This window comes from Cheilinus undulatus, linkage group 10 (genome assembly GCF_018320785.1).
Source record: "Cheilinus undulatus linkage group 10, ASM1832078v1, whole genome shotgun sequence".
In the NCBI taxonomy this organism is placed as follows: domain Eukaryota; kingdom Metazoa; phylum Chordata; class Actinopteri; order Labriformes; family Labridae; genus Cheilinus; species Cheilinus undulatus.
In genome coordinates, this window is record NC_054874.1 from 3,972,641 (window position 1) to 3,989,470 (window position 16,830).

At 40.6% G+C, this 16,830-nt stretch overlaps 1 protein-coding gene across 3 annotated transcripts in view; it reads left to right on the plus strand.

Annotated features, from left to right (window-relative positions):
- Positions 1 to 16,830, plus strand: part of LOC121516380 (ecto-NOX disulfide-thiol exchanger 2-like) — a 206,900-nt gene that overhangs the window by 16,122 nt on the left and 173,948 nt on the right. Inside the window, exon 1 of one of the 3 annotated variants that reach the window (XM_041797654.1) lies at positions 13,993 to 14,131. The exons of the other annotated variants lie outside the window; for them this stretch is intronic. The gene's annotated coding sequence lies outside the window, so the exon portion shown is untranslated. Of the gene's footprint in view, positions 1 to 13,992; positions 14,132 to 16,830 lie in introns of those variants that run through there. 3 annotated transcript variants of the gene reach the window in all.

Here is a 16,830-nt window from a genome sequence, read left to right on the forward strand (position 1 = left end):
CAATTTTAATCTTTTTATTTTTAAATCCAAAGAAAACAGCCAGAAAGACAAATGTTCTCACTCAAATCCCTTTCTATGAACTGTTTTCAGGTGTTATACCATCAATCAATCAATCAATCCGACTTTATTTATATAGCATTTCTCATACAACACAATGTAGCACAAAACGCTTTACAAACAGACAGATGATTAAAAGAAGAATAGGAAATGTGATCCAAACCCACTCCACCCAACCCTCTAACCCACCCACCCCGCGATCCAAACACAATTTTGGCAAAATGCATCATCAATAAAAGACTCATAAGAACAGGAAACATATGCACCCAGTACTCATCGAGGGAACGCCATCTTAAGGGTTTAAAATGATCGTGTTTTAGTTATGTGCAAATGAAAGTTTAACAACCTCAGAGCAGATAGAGCCTTGCACCCCCCTGAAATCTCTGGTGCCCCCCTAAGGGGGTCCCAGACCCCAGGTTGGGAACCACCAAGGGGTTGGGAAAATAAAACCTGAATCATGCTGAATAATAAACGTAATACTTTTCTATCAACACTACAAAAAGTACTGATGCTGCTGTCTTTAATGTTTTTGCTGAGAGCGCTGTCTCGACTCAGCACAGTAACTTGACCACACAGATAAATGTGCACCCACAGTATACTCCTATAATACCAGAGTCACTTCCAGAGGAATATTCGTCAGCTCAACAGCTATTTGACATTTGAGAGCAGCTCAGACTCACTGTATCTGACATGGAGAGGATATTAGCTCTTATTCAGGTGCTAGTGCAGACGTTTTTACGGACCAGGACAAATCACTGACAATTTACGACATACTGATGGAGCCATTTTCACTCAAGTGCTCTCTGCATTTTTCTGCTTCTGTTTTCATTTCCTGTCTGTTTTAAAGGTCTGTACTTTTATACTCGACTGTAAGAGGGTGAGAGCTTGTGTTTAGATGTGTAGGGGAGTAATAGTGTTGGTCCACTTTTTGTGCTGCAAATGCTGCTATCTTTTTTAACAGATCTGTAACAACATTTCAAAATAATACCTCTTTTGTCTTTTAAACCAAAAACCCATCCTTTTTTGTGTTTGGTAAGACTGCAAAATAAATCATATTTTCTTTTTGTGATGCTTACAGTAATAACGCTGAATACTTTGCATAAGACGGTGATAGCTATTGAGGACAGCCCAGACGGCAGGCGTGATGGGCAGGGACATGTGGAAAACAAAGTTGTGATGCATTTGTCAGACATATGTCTCATATTGGCTAGCATTTAAAATGATATAATGTTTTAAAGACAGTATTGAAGTGGTGCACAAGTGCACAATTAACCTGCCTAAGTATTTATAGATTAGATCCATTTTGGATTGGGCCACGGTGACTCAGTGTTTCCACGTCATTTTTCCTTGGAGCCCCCTACCTAAGAAAAACAGAGCCCCCCCAGGAGCAAAGAGGGAAGAAAAAGTGACACACTACCATCAAAGATCAACATAGATTCTAATTGTTTCACTGACAAAGCCCTATGCATGCTTTTATTATCTAAAGACTTTAGTATAACATAATAATATTTTATTAATATATATAATACTAAATATATAATTTGCCACATTATTCTGCAGATTTATGCAGAATTAAGATATAATACAAAACAACAGAAGAAGCCTGTCAGTTGTGTTGGCTGACCCCGATAATGGGTCTGATGTGTGATTTCTCAGTGATCAGGATGCTTTTCTCCTCTAGAATCAGTGAAACACAGTGACACATTAATTTCTTGCAGTGACATGTTCATTACTGTGTGAAACGCTCCCTGAAATAAACTCTGGTGCCACCAAATTACTCGCCTGTGCAGCTAATGGGAAAGTGTCAGCTGTAGAAGGAGAAGAAATTAGAGCTCTTTGACAGGTTTGAGTTTGAATGACTCCACGCCTGCTTTAATTGCTGTCTGGTTTACTGCAGAACTGTGAAATCACTACTTTTCAAAATTGGCAGAGTTTGCAGAACAGAAATGCATTTCCTGTTATTTTAACTCAACAGCCTTTCGAACAGAAGTGCTGCTACTTGTCCTGGCATGAATTCTTGTTGATCTTGTGAAGTTAATTTTGAGTGTTTCTCTTTTATTTAGGAAGCTGACTTAATGTCAGCGTATTCATACTTTGATGTTATCATAACCAAAGCTTTACTTTAGTCCAGTGCAGTATCTACAAAATCCCAAAAATGCAGGTCTTCTACTATTGTTGTTTACATTTTTTTTATCCTGTTAGTGACACTAAGTTAACAGTAAAAAATGTGTAAATGTAGTTTAGAATTAGTTATATTTCAGCTGCATTTTTTATGAGCAGTCAGCTATCTAAATCAGGGGTTCCTGAACTTTTGTGGCTATGACCCCCAAAATAAGTGGACCAGAAACCAGGGATACACAGAGCACCATGTACAAATTTACCTTATAAGCAGTTTTGCCCACATTACTTACATTTAAGCAAAAATCTCCCTTTTTACTTTAAATTCAATTAGTTTAGGGATATTTTAGAGAAAAATATTTACCAGTTTAAATAATTTTAAAATTTCTCTTTGTTCCTTGGAAGCATCACTTGAGAGTCCAGACCTCCACACTAATCGAAATAACTCTTCATTTGTCAACATGAATAACCAAGAAAAATCCAAATCCTCACAAATGGTTGTTTGTTTCCTTGAATATGACTCCTTTATTAAGTTTGATCCAAGGGGCAAATGGTTGTTGTTCTGAGAAGTTACATATTTCACCCCTTTAAGACAAGTTTATATCGGTCTCAGAGGTCCCCAAAACATGCCTGTGAAGTTTGTTGCTGAGAAACACTGTTGTATTGGATTTTTGCATGTCTAAAAACTCCTCTGTTTCAGCCCTGCTCAGAACGAGCTGTTTCTGTGCCTGTGGCTTTAAATGTTAATGAGCTGTCTGACCCCCGCCCCTCTCAGGAAATGGATGTGGCTTAATGGATGTGGCTCTCCTGATCCTCCTCTTAGCTGGCAACTGTTTATCTGTGTCGATTTGCACGCCACACCGTTGCTCCACTTGTCCTTGATTCCTCTCATAAGACTTTTTGGCTGTGCTGGTTTGAAAAGGTGCCATAAAAAAATCATAAATATGTGCAGATTTTCTGTTAAAATCCCAAATTGTTGCACCTTTTGCTTCAGTTTGGCCCCCCCCATCTCTGTCCCCCATTGCATCCCATTACTCCACTTCCCCTGTATAGCGCATACACTCACTCAGCCACAGTGCCGAAGAGGAATCGGCCTTCTCTGTCAAACACACACGCTAAAGAACAGAAACTACTACTAGTCAGGTTTGTTTTTGTAACTGAGAGAGAAAGCGATAGCGCCTGAAAACAACTAGACTTTTTTTGAAACACGCCTACATTTGAAACGTATTCGTTACACCTGAATGTGATGACACACCTGCTCCATGATCCCTGATTATAAAATAAGCTCTCTTTAAAGCACTTCTCCATGCTCATAAAACAAGATATTACAGCGGATGTGCCCCACGTTGGTGTTAGAAATCACACTTTATTTGCTGTAATTTGTCAGTGCTGCTTAAACAAGTTTTATGCATCTGTGTCTGTGCAGCCAAACAGTGTGATTCTTTTTTAAAGCTCCACAATAAAATGCACACTCTAACACTTTATAAAAGTCAAAAGGCACAACTTTAATGCTCCTCTTACTATGTTGTAGGCCAATCACTGCAAACACTGCAGTTTTTGTGACGCACAAACTTTTCAGAGATCAGGAAACAATTCCATCTCTGTATGAATTTAAAATAAATGATGTGTAAATGAGGACAGTAAACATTGCTATTACTAAGCAATAATCAGAAGTTTGGTCAATGTGAGGCTCTTGGCTGTTCTTTTATCCGTGTGTTGCACCGTTAAGCACGGCGACGATGTGAACGTTGTTGTTTTCCTTCATTCAGAGAGGAATCTTTGTTAAGGTGGGGCTTCAGGAAACACATTGATATTACCAGTCTTTTAATTAAATGCACTGTCTGTTATTTGGGTTATTTGACATGCATTGTTGGGATGCAGTTCAGGATGCAGCCTATATCGGACACATCTATTAGGGGTGTGGGTGACCTGCAGGAGTGGGCGGTAATGGCAAGAAATCCAGCGGGATTTAGAAAAGAGTTCCACGCAGGGTTTTACTTCATTAAATCTGTATATTTACAGCCCTTCAAAAGTCAAAGCATTGCTGAATATATTTACTCGGTTCAATCACAGTTCAAGGCATGTTAAAACAGACAATTTTTTTGTGTTACAACTGCGATGGGTGACGGAGCATACAGCTCTAGGAGAGGAAACAGCCATTAGTTTACTCCTCTGAGAAATCCTTCCAGGGAAAATGAAAAAGGGAAGGTCATCATAGTGTTTTTTCGTCCTCCATGGGAGCGCCACAGCGAGCTGCCTCCCTCTGGATCTGTGTCTCTGCTCCTGGTCTAAATTACGGCTCTGGGTATAAATAGGCTGACAGCCTGGCAGGACCAGGTGGTCTAATCTGCCAGTTCAGTGTGCCGCTCCCTGCCTGGCGAGGTGGCAGGGCCGGTTGTTTGTCCTCACATTAACATTGGCCTCAGTGGTCACAGATGGGAGCGGTCATGTATTCTGATGAGACGGAGGAATTTCTCAGACACAACAGACACCTGATCTCTGATTTATAGCTAATCTCAGAAAGAGTCAGCAGCTTCTAACAGTGTTAAATGTGGTTTAGTGCTGATGTAAATGACAGAAACTGTTTCATTACGCCACCTTGTATCTGATCTCATCACACCTGGAAACAGTTGGCTGCTGAATATTCAGCAGAAGCAGGTTTTCCCCCTGGTGACAGTTTTGGAGCAGCAGCATCATTACTGTGAGGTTACAACCTATCTGCAGCATACTGTCATTTTCTCTTCATGGTGTGCATGCATTCTGTGGAATTCAGGCTTTTGTTTAACATGCTCAGTTTATCGGTACATATAGAGAGCACGACATATAACTGTGCAGAAGATGATTCTTTTTACCAATGTGTTACAGCACTTGGGTGAGAATTCTATTTTTTGGTGACCGTCTCTTTTCAGCTCTTCCTTCTCATTCTGCTCCTCCCCCATGTGGTCCGTCTCCTCTTTCTCTTATCACCTTTCCATCATTACTCGTTTCCTTTCAGAGGTGCCAACATGTCACCTGCAGTGCTAAACTCTGATAGCTATGAGGACATTTTCTGTGGCACCTGCAGCAAACATGAAGCCTGCTGGGCTGCAGGAAGAACAGAGGGAGGTTTATCTGGGATGGCAGGCCTTCCCTCCATCACCACGCCAATAGAGACGGCAGCACAGAGCCCGCTGCTTCACAGCCAGATAAGGCCCCAGGACAAAGAGGCACTACAGCCAGAGCACACTCACTGAGGAGGGAGGAAAACAAGATATGTGACTAATGACCCTTGACAGTTTGCTCTAGTTAAATACTTCACTTTTAGGCTGAGGAGTCGTCTGTGTTGCTGTAATAACTTTTAGGCAACACTGGTAATGGTATTCAATGTTTAGGAGTTTGTCAAAGGATGCAACAAATAGAATATATTTTATTTTTACCAAAATTAACCTTGTGTGTAGTCAGTGCTGGTTTTAATTGCAATCAGTTTATGCCATATATTTCTAAGTGAATTAGTTGAAAAACTGTGTTTTTGCCTGGACCTATCAGGATGCATTGAGACTGAATAGCTGCAAATACAGCCTCTCTCCACATTCCTTTTTCTGTGCAATATATCATGAAAAAATAACTTATCTCCTCTCATATTTTAGTATGCTATTTACATCGTTAATGCATTGTTTCTCTGACTAACTCTTTTTCTGATCTTTACCTCAGAGCCAAAGTTTTAAGCTGATTTAGTAGACCTGTGTCCTTTTTTTTTATTTTTCCTTCACAGCGTCCAAAATGTGCAATATATTCACCACATCTGCACTGCAATGCCTCGAGCCCTCATGGGATGTAGTCACAGCCAGGGATCTGCACTCTGAGATCAGCTCTTTGTTTGGCTCACTGCGGCAGTCCGACTTAAATCCCACTGGAACAAGAAGGGCTTTCCAGTTCTTTCCCATGAATACAGAGGGTGGATTTATCTCTTAACATTTAGATACAGCTAGGAGTAAAACAGGGTACAGAAAAAGATGCTTAAAAGAATATTTTCAGGAGTGAGTTAAACTTCCCTGTTTAGTTCAAGCCTTGTGTATGGAGGCACAATGTAGGTAGGGCAGGTCACATCTACCCATTCACACCTACTCATTCCACATTCACACACTGATGGCAAAGGCTGCTATGGTGCAATCAGTATTAACTAATCCCATTTAAATGCCCATTTACACACCACTGCTGTGGTGATAGGTGTATTGATACAGATGTTACAGAATCAATATGGTCACAAACAAGACTTGACATTTACACTGCCAACTGGCAAGTAGATTTCAGTTGTGATGGAACAGAGTGACTCTGTAGCCACAATGCAGGTTGAATCTACACTATATTGCTAAAAGTATTCACTCACCCATCCAAATAATTGAAATCAGGTGTTCCAATCACTTCCATGTCCATATACAGGTGTATAAAATCAAGCACCTAGGCATGCAGACTGTTTCTACAAACATTTTTGAAGGAATGGGTCGCTCTCAGGAGCTCAGTGAATTCCAGCATGGTACTGTGATAGGATGCCACCTATGCAACAAGTCCAGTGGTGAAATTTCCTCCCTCCTAGATATTCCAGTCAAATGTCAGTGGTATTATAACAAAGTGGAAGCAATTGGGAATGACAGCAACTCAGCCACTAAGTGGTAGGCCATGTAAAATGACGGAGCAGGGTCAGCGGATGCTGAGGTGCATAGTGCGCAGAGGTGGCCAACTTTCTGCAGAGTCAATCGCTACAGACCTCCAAACTTCATGTGGCCTTCAGATTAGCTCAAGAACAGTGGTAGAGAGCTTCCTGGAATGGGTTTCCCTGGCTGAGCAGCTGCATCCAAGCCATACATCACCAAGTGCAATGCAAAGTGTTGGATGCAGTGGTGAAAAGCACGCTGCCACTGGACTCTAGAGCAGTGGAGACGTATCCTCTGGAGTGACAAATCGCGCTTCTCCATCTGGCAATCTGATGGACGAGTCTGGGTTTAGCGGTTGCCAGGAGAACAGTACTTGTCTGACTGCATTGTGCCAAGTGTAAAGTTTGGTGGAGGGGGGATTATGGTATGGGGTTGTTTTTCAGGAGCTGGGCTTGGCCACCTAGTTCCAGTGAAAGGAACTCTGAATGCTTCAGCATACCAAGAGTTTGTCCATACGCAGCTCTGCTGCTCATCCCACAAATGCATGTTCTGTACAAATATGGCACCATTTAAAAGGGTATTAAACAGGCTTTCCAACTGTATAAGATTTATTGTCAAGAAGCATTGTTACAACAAAGAAATAATCTACCAAATACAAAATTCCTTACTTTTTTGTGCTAAGTTTATATCACACAGTGGCTTTAATTATTATATTGTTGTGTTACTTCATCAGTGCCTGTAAGCAATAATAATAATAAGTTCACCCAGATTCTTTGATGGAAACTTGTTCAGCATTGGTTACCTCATATGACCAGGAGGAAATAAAAACGAGAAAATAGACTCATTCAGATGTTTCTCTTTATTCATTTATTTATTGCACGTGTCGGCACAAGTGTTTGTGCTTGTCTTGCGAGAAATTGACTTTGTCACAGCAGCCCTGGACAATAGTGGACAGGAACTGCTGAGCCTTGTGTTGCACGACGGCAACAGTAAAGTCATTTTTGCTCCAGCAGACCACTTAATAGCTTTGGCTGAGGCTGAGTTTGGAAATCCATCAGTCAATTGGACCAGACAGAGAGCAGTCTACTGAGACACAGTGTGTTTAGTGTGTGAGGAGGCAGGTAGCAGGACAATGGAGCGGCTCTCATTGGCTGCTTCCAAAATCACACTCTCATTCCCTGCTCTCCTGTTCCCCTACACAGTGAGCTGTGTAGAGCGGACTATTTAATGAAGTCAATAAAAAACGATTTCAGACACACTCCAGCGGCCAACAATGATGCCATAGCAGGCGTACAATTAAAACATGCAGCAACAACAGCTGGGGATAGAAAATAGTGGTCAGATTTTCCTGATAACTTAATAAGTTTGGAGGTTTTCAGTGAAATAATGATGCATATTTGTGTGCACCTCTGGTGTGTTTGTGCATATGCTTTGTACTTTCTCTTTACTTCGAAGCCTCTCACACCTCTTATCAGCAGCAGCTTCAGTGTTAAGATGAGGTAATTAACTGTGAAGAGAGGAGTCTGTGTTGAGGAGAACAGACTCGCCTGTTTTCTATCTGCAGTCTGGTCAACCTGAAGAGAGCACAGAGGAGCAGGTAGACCAGTTAGCAACTGTATTACTTAGATGGGGAGGAGAGACAGTATTAGTACTGTAAGTGACAAATGTATGCGTCCTTTTCTTTGGTATCCTTAGATATAAAAGAAACATCCACTTCAGCACGTCCGGGACTTTCTGTCTATTAATTATGCACAGTATGAAAGTATGAAGCAGAGCACTCTCTTTCCATATGTCGCCACAGGCAGGAACAGTCTGTTAAAAGCTCAACATTCAGCATGAATCGCTTCACAGGTTATTTAGCACTAATAGCACTAATGCACTTTATAGTTAATTAGGCAAAGTGAAAATTCCAACAATAAAACTGCAGAGAAGCTTCCATGCTTTGCCTGTGTTGAATCAGAGCATCCTAAACACTATTCTTTCTGTTGTTTAACATGGTTTCACCGCTGCGGGCTCTTTGCCAGCTTCCCCTCGTACGCTCTCTTTTTTCTTCTTGACTGGGGTTTAATGTTTAAGCACCCATATCATAGGTCTGTCAGTAAAAGCAGCGTTGGCCTCCATCTCTCCACAGACACTTTACTTTTCTCCTCTGACTAAAACGCTTCTGACAGCGAGAACTGAGCCACGTCTACCTCTTCACATGCAAGACTGCTTTTTAAACCTTTACTTACAGGGAGCTGTTTGACTCAACACCTCTGCTTTTACACTCTTGTGTTGTAGAATCACTTTGAATGATATTAGCTCTGACAGCGGAGATAATCGTACATTTTTAAAGCTTTGAAAACCTTGGTGTTCACAGGCCTAAGTTAACCCTAGTAAATATGAAATACAGTTTTGAAATGATGATTTCATTTACTAAGGGAAAACAATCCAAACCTAGCTGGCCCTATGTGAAAAAGTCATTGCCCCTGCTTGTTCATCATTATTGTGAATAGACTGTGACTAACCACTTTTTTGGAAAGCTGGGCTAAATTTCCCTAGCCACACCAAGGCCTGATTACTGCCAGACCTGCTTAGTCCAGAAATCGTTAAAATAGAAGCTGTCAGACAAAGTGAAATAGGCCGAAAGATCTCTAACACATCATAGTACCATCTAAAGGAATTCAAGAACAGATGAGAGACAAAGTCACTGACATCTATCAGTCTGGAAAAGGCTACAAAGCCTTTTGGGACTCCAGCCAACTATGGTAAGAGCCATTATCCACAAATGGGGAAAACTTGGATCAGTGGTGGACCTTCACAGGAGTGGCCGGACAACCAAAATGACTCCAAGAGCTCATGAACAAATCATCAAGGACAGGGGTGTCAAACTCAAGGTTCGGGGGTCAAATCCGGGCCGTGGTACTGTTGTACCCGGCCTGTAAGTTCATATCATATTTCTATTGTAATTGGCCCGCTGGTATGAGGTCTGCAGATTTACTACGGTATAAATATGTAAACTTAACTTTTGAAAGCTGAAAAAGTAAAGAGTGATAATATTTAGATTAAAAGTCAGGAATGTGGAAAAGAAATCAATTTGTTTTCATTTCATGTTTTCAATTTTGCATCTCAAAATCAAATGTATTATTTGACTTTGTATTTCATATTTTGACCTCTCACAGTTGTGAATTTAAAGTCATATTTGGACCTTTTCAACTCACTGTTTAAATTTGATCTCACCTTTTGACCTTTTCAACTCCTAACTTTGACTTTTAATCCCACATTTTGACCTTTTAGACACACAATTTAAAATTTTAACTCATGTTTTTACCTTTTAAACTCATGATTTTGAATTTTTTGTAATGTTTCCATTCTCAAAACTCCCAGCTTTGACATTCTATCTCATATATCCCCCACTTTAAATCATTATTTTAACTTGTAAATTTGTGTTTTGACCTTTTGAACTAATAAATTTGACTTTCATCTTGGATTTTGAGTCATTAAACTTGTAATTTTGACTTTTTCAAATCTGAAAACCATTTATCATCAGTGCTCAGTTAGTTTTTCCCATTTTTACCTCCGCCAAGGAGGTTATGTGATGTAATGTGGTTTGTTGGTTAGTTAGTTAGTTTGTTAGCAACATAACTCAAAAAGTTATGGACAGATTTTGATTAAATTTTCAGGAAATGTCAGAAATGGCATAAGGAAGAACTGATTTGATTTTGGGACTGATCCAAATCACCATCTGTATCCAGGAATTTTTTAAAGGATTCTGTACTATTGGGAGATAGGGCTAATGGCGGAGGTCTGCGCTGTTACCACTTTACATCAGGAGATGGCAGACATGAGTAACTTCAATTCCAGCAGCATTTAGGTGTGTTTCTATTCAAAATTTTGGAGTTTATAGAGTTTGAAAGACCCCGGTCGAGGAGAGGAGCCGGAGCGTAACAGAGAGAAAGACAGCAAATTGTAGCGAGAACACTTGCAATGCTGGGAGGAATAGAGGAATATTCACCCTCTGCCATGACTTTGAGTCGTCCGGTGAGACCATGGGTGAGACTGTCAGTGCATCTGTTGGCACCAGCAGGCGAATGTCTTGGTGGGGGGCACATGGGGACGGATCCAGGAATTTTTTAAAGGATTTCTCACGATTGGGAGATAGGGCTGATGGCGGGGGTCTGCGCTCTCCGAGTGCCTTTCTAGTTTTTAACTGCAAATGACAGTTTATGGTTAAATATTGACCCTGTTGGGCTCTCAGGTTAGACCTAAATTCAGAATTCGGCCCCTGCTGTGATTGAGTTTGACACCCCTGATCCAGGAGGTTCCAAAACAACCATCGACAAAACAAAATCTAAAGACCTGCAGGCCTCACTTGACTCAGTTAAGGTCAGAGTTCATGATTCAACAATAAGAAAGAGACTGAGCAACAATGGCATCATGGGAGTTCCATGGCCAAAACCACTGCTGACCAAAAAGCACTCAAAAACTCGTCTCACATTCGACTAAAAATATCCTGATGATCCCCAAGACTTCTGGGAAAATATTCTGTGGACTGACCAGACAATGAAATAAAGGAGGTTGGGAACCAGTGATCTAAACACTTGATGCTGCTTTTGAGGAGATATAAAATCCTGTTTATTTTCCCACATCTAAAGTGAAAAACTGTTGCTTCTTTTGTTTCTCTTTTGGCATCATCCGTTGATAATCTGAGCTAAATGGAGCTGTCAGTGAGCCAGAGGGAGAAAATGATTTCCTAAACCTCCTTGTTGGCAGAGCACACTTCTGAATTATGGACTGAAAGCCTATTTTAGAGAAACAGAGCAGTCAGAAAGGTGGTTTACTTTAACCAGCAGCATGCCTGTCAGTTAGCAGAGGGATCAGGACTGTGGTTACAACAATAAAAATGTGCTTTATGTGGGTCATTAGTTTTCCTCTGCTTGTCTTCTCTTTCACATTGAATAGTTTTTTATTGCACTCTTCTCTGAGAGACCCCCGAGGGTCCACCAGACAATTTAACACTAATGTTTGAGTGTTGGTTTTCTAACAGAATACAGCTCTTAAAGCCGCTCTTAGTGTTTAATAGACCTTAAGAGTAATTGAGCAATAACTCTTAGTTGCAGCTCTCATCATATCTCTTAATTGGTTGTAAGCTCAGATGAAAAATACTCAAGAATGAAGAGCACACTGGGATGGCCCAGTTTCCTCTTCAGACTTGGCTTTTTTAGCTTCTGTGTGTATTCATCTAGAATAATCTAACTCTTCTGCATCTGTCGAAACTGTCTGAAATAAGTTGAACATTTACAGCAACACACCTACAACCATTTCAATGAAAAATGGACCAAGATGACATGAAAAACTGCAGTTTTTCTGTTTGTTTTTCTATCATCTTTTTATACACGCTGTCCTCATATTTCATAGTGGTTTTCCATCTCTCAGACACGTTGTTTCCCTCGCGTGTCAGACGGTTGACAGACTGTCATCTCTTCAACATGTCAGCAGGAGCTCAAGAACAAATGCTGAGCTGGATCACATTTTTATTTTATTATAGGAAGAGCTGTGGCTTTATTTTGAGGTTTAAAACATGCAAAAGTTGTACTAACTGTCTTAAATATCACTGTAAATATGACACAACTTTAATGAAGTAAGACGTTTATTATCCCCAAACCGACAAGTGATACCTGATAGAAATTATTCTTCAGTTGTTGCTCACAGTCGGCAATAGTGAGGCTTCAGTCCTCCAGCTTTTGTGCATGTTTTCAATTTGCACATAAAAACTCTGACTGGAAACACTGTAATTTAGTCAGGAAAAAATGTTTGCAAAACAGTTTTTACACTTGGAGGAGGTGGAAGAAGTTGATGAATGTATAAAAGGGAAGAACATTGTTTTTGAGCAGGAATACATTTAAGGAATAGAAAGTGATGTCTCTCGATTAACAGATTTAAACTCCCAGGAGCATATAGACACAGGAAAAAGTTGTTCAAACTCTCCATTTCTGCAGATGAAATACTTCAGCTGAAGCCACACCCACTCACAATACATACAGTTCTCTCAAATTTAAAGAAAGATGCTACAACCTGACCAAGCAGCAACCTCCCGTCCTGTAATATGAAGCCAATATGGAAGTGCAAAAAATTTTTATACAGTGAGTGTCCACTTGAGGCTGGCTGCAGGAACAATGGAAGTCCCGTACACAACAAAAAATCTGTTTTTACACTAGAAATAAACTGGTTTACAGCCTGGTTCAAAAAAACCAAACATGTCTCTTTAGCTAATGTCTTCATGTTCTCTCACTGCATAGGGGGTGAATTTTTTTTCCCCACAATTGTTTCGATTATATTTACGAAAATCTCACTGCCCACTGATTGCCGTGTCTCATTTGACTGACAGATAACTTGACAGGCAGATGCTACCTCCAGGAGGACAGCTTTAGTGCTAGTTAAGCTGACAGGAAGTTGAGCTCAGTGGGCGTTCTCTTGTCTGCCTTTAGGTCGAGCTAAAGTTTGGTTGAGACAGTGATCTCAATCTGGAGCCCACCACAGATTGGCTTCCAAAGCAGTTTGAGTCTGCCTTAGCAGACGGCTGACGTTGCACAGGCTTTGTCCAATTCTTTCTGCATCTATGGTCCATAGCCTGCTTTTTCTTTTTGCCTTGGCAGAGCTCAGGACCTCAATACCACCGTGCTTCTCACCAGCGCTTCTTGTTGCTATGTTACAAAAAATTGATCCTGCTTTCCTCGGTTTCCTTGATGTTTTAAAACAGCTAAATGTACTTTGTATTTCTGTATTTCAGGAAATATCTCACAGAAGACATGCAGACATTGTAAAGAAATACTGTCCTGACAAAGGCAGCAGCTGCAGACCTGAAAATTACCCTCGATGAAAGACGAGCCAGCTCGGTTTCTCTTCTACTATTGTCAGAAGCCCCACCCCTTTTTGGTTTGATTAGCAATTGAGAGAGAAGAGGCATTGAACAAGAAATAAAAGCAGCTGATATTTCTGCTTTCTTTTATTTTCTTGTGGCTTAAATGGTGTAAGCAAAAAGTATAACACACTTTAAATGGGAAATGATTTGTTTACAGTTTAGTGAAATGGTTTAGTTGGACTACCACTAAATTAAAATTCAACAAAAACTGCTGTTTGGTTGACATTTTGAGACCATTTCTGTGAATATTTCACACAAGTGAGGCAGTTCTTCTGCCCTACATTTGTGTGGGCGTGTTTTTCTGATTTGCAGACAAATGTAAAAACCTGTGAGCCTTCTTTATGTGGTCCCTGTGTGGGAGAAGAGGTGCTCCATCACAGAGATAAACACTCCGGCTGAGGGACCGCTACAGGAAAAGAAAAAGGTACATGAGAGCTGAGGCAGCCATCAGTTCTTGTAAAGTTTGTGTGATTTATCCAGCGCTGCGTATAGTTTCAGAGGCTGATTTGGTTTGTGTGTCTCCTGGCTGCTGGAGACAAAAGATGAATGGACCTATGGGGATATTATGGGGTATCTTCCTCCTCCATCACTAGAGAAGCTGGTTCACTCTGATAATCCTCGCCTCACTGAGGGATCCTCTAATCCCTCCTGGACTCAGGTGTCTGGCCTTGTGTGTCCGTCAGGATGACTAATGCTCTGGAAATACGTATGATAATGAAACCACACTTACACAAGGCTAAACACATCGTCTTAGTGATGAATATCTGGAGGAGGGACAAGCAAACATCTGACTGTTTGTTTCAGTAAAGCTGACAGTGTTTTTCTGCTTTACTTTACATGTCAGTGACAACTGCTCATGCTCTGCAGCATAAACTCTTAAAGCATAATTTAAAGCTACGTGTTGTTGCTAGCAGTGTTGCCAACTCCTCAGTAAGGAAAGTCACAATTCGCTGTCCTAAAAGTCGCCAGAAGTCACTTAATGACATCATGGCCTAATTTGCATAATTGGCAGTATGCATTTAACTGTAATGGAGACTGTAGAAAATGCTATGAGAGAGACAAAAAGTGAGTAAAAACACCCTAAATATGTTTAGGACTACAAATACATTTTCTACTGTTGATTCTTGTTTTTCATAGCGTCATAATTCTAACCCTTCTCCTTTATTTGGGCTTGGGACCGGCAAAAGTGACTCAAAAGAGATACTCTGGCAGATTTACTTAATTTTTTTTTTCTATTTTTTATAAGTTTAGTTTTACATTGTCATCCCTGTCTTGATTAAAGCTGCATTTTTCCATGTTTCCATTAAGAGGGCTCCAGAAATATGAAGCTAAAATAGCTCAATCACCCCCAGGTTTGGTTGGCCCTCCCTGCTTGTAAGAAAGAATCCGCCCTCCTCTCCTGAACTCCTTAACTCTGGACGAAAGCATCTGTGGCATTGTGACATCAGGAGTGCCACATCCGTTTCCTGAGAGGGGTGTGGTCAGGGGTGGAGCCAGACAGATCATTAACATTTAACTCATTGAGTGCCATAGATGTATATATATGTCCAAGTGTTTTTCGGTGGCTGGCACAAGGGGGCGCTCTCACGCTCCCTGTGAGTAATTTTGGGGCTTCTGGGATACGTAGTCGGAACACTACAGTCGGAAGTGATGGTAGATCAAACATCAGAGGTGGACACCCTGGGGTCAAAGAGCAGAGCGATCGTTACGGAGGTAATCTAAGCTAAAAGTTCTAACTTAGAAGCTGGAAGAAACTTTGAACTTTTGCCTGAGAAATCGCTTACTCACTGAAACCAACACTGAACTTAATGACAGCGAATCCAGGGATCGGCACTTTTATTGATCTGCCTCGTCAGGCAAAGAGGCTAAAGAATGTGCAAGGTTCCCGCCCTGTGCGCCGGAGAAATAAGGCACTCTCTCGTCAGCTGGATGCATACAGCGACAAGCAGGAGAGGACGTTGGCATATGGGTAGGTCCTGTGGAGGCCGTCTAGTTCCAGAGTGTGAATGGCATGACAGTGACTGGAAGCACCATTATTTATTTTATAATAAAATAACATTTGTAATACAATTTTCAGATGTCTTTTATGTCACTGAAGGCAAAATTATAACATTCAAATCACTGTTCTGCTTGACAGACTCTGTTTCACAAAAATGTGTTTTTCTCAGCTTTCTACAAAAAAAGTGGTCTTTTTGGTGAAACTAGCCTCTATTCAACTTAAGATAAATCAAGAATGGAACAAGCTTCAAACAAATGTTTTTTTCCGTGATGAAATAGAGTTTCTTCTTTCATTTGAGCTATGTGGTGTTTTCAGAGTCATAGTACAAAATATTCTGTGGGTCTTGAAAGATGACTCAAAATGGCCAAAAACGCTGGCACAAGGCACTTCCCATTTTTTAAAAGGGCTGGCACTCAATGAGTTAAAGCCACAGACACCGAAACAGCTCATTCTTCCAAGAGCTGAAACAAAGAGTTTTTAGACATGCAGAAATCCAATACTGGAGTGTTTTTTTTTTCTGCCACAACCTTAACAGGCATGTTTTTGGGACCTCTGAGACTAATATAAACTTGTCTTAAAAGGATAAGATATGTTGCTGTTAAATAAGCCTCAGCTTTAGCCTACACCCTTTCGGTTAACTTAGGTATTTAGGAATTTCACTTTGACCTTGTCAATTGTTTTTGTTTGTTTCAAATGAAATGAACTAAATTTCTTTCATTCAGTCATTCAACACATTATTTTGACAGAACTAATGTTAAAATCATTTTAACAATGTTTGTGTTCCACATCAGTTTGACCCAAACCTCGTCTCACGCTGCTTCTTCTGTGCTGATTCAACGATTTGCATATTCTAAGTGTGCCAATGTGAATTCTAATTTGAGAATCTGCTTTTAAAGAGGGGTGTGAAACTTGTCTTCACAACTTCTCTCACACATTCATAATGATCAGTGAACACATTGCCTCAAGTTATGAACTCCTCTTCACAGAAGCAATTTACAGCTGAGTGATAGGAAATGAAAAATGTAGGTAATATCAAATAAGAGCGGCGTCGAGGGTGTCTTCTTTTCTTGCACTCTACACATTATTTGTTTTTCTACATTTAGAATAATTGGCGTTATTCTGCA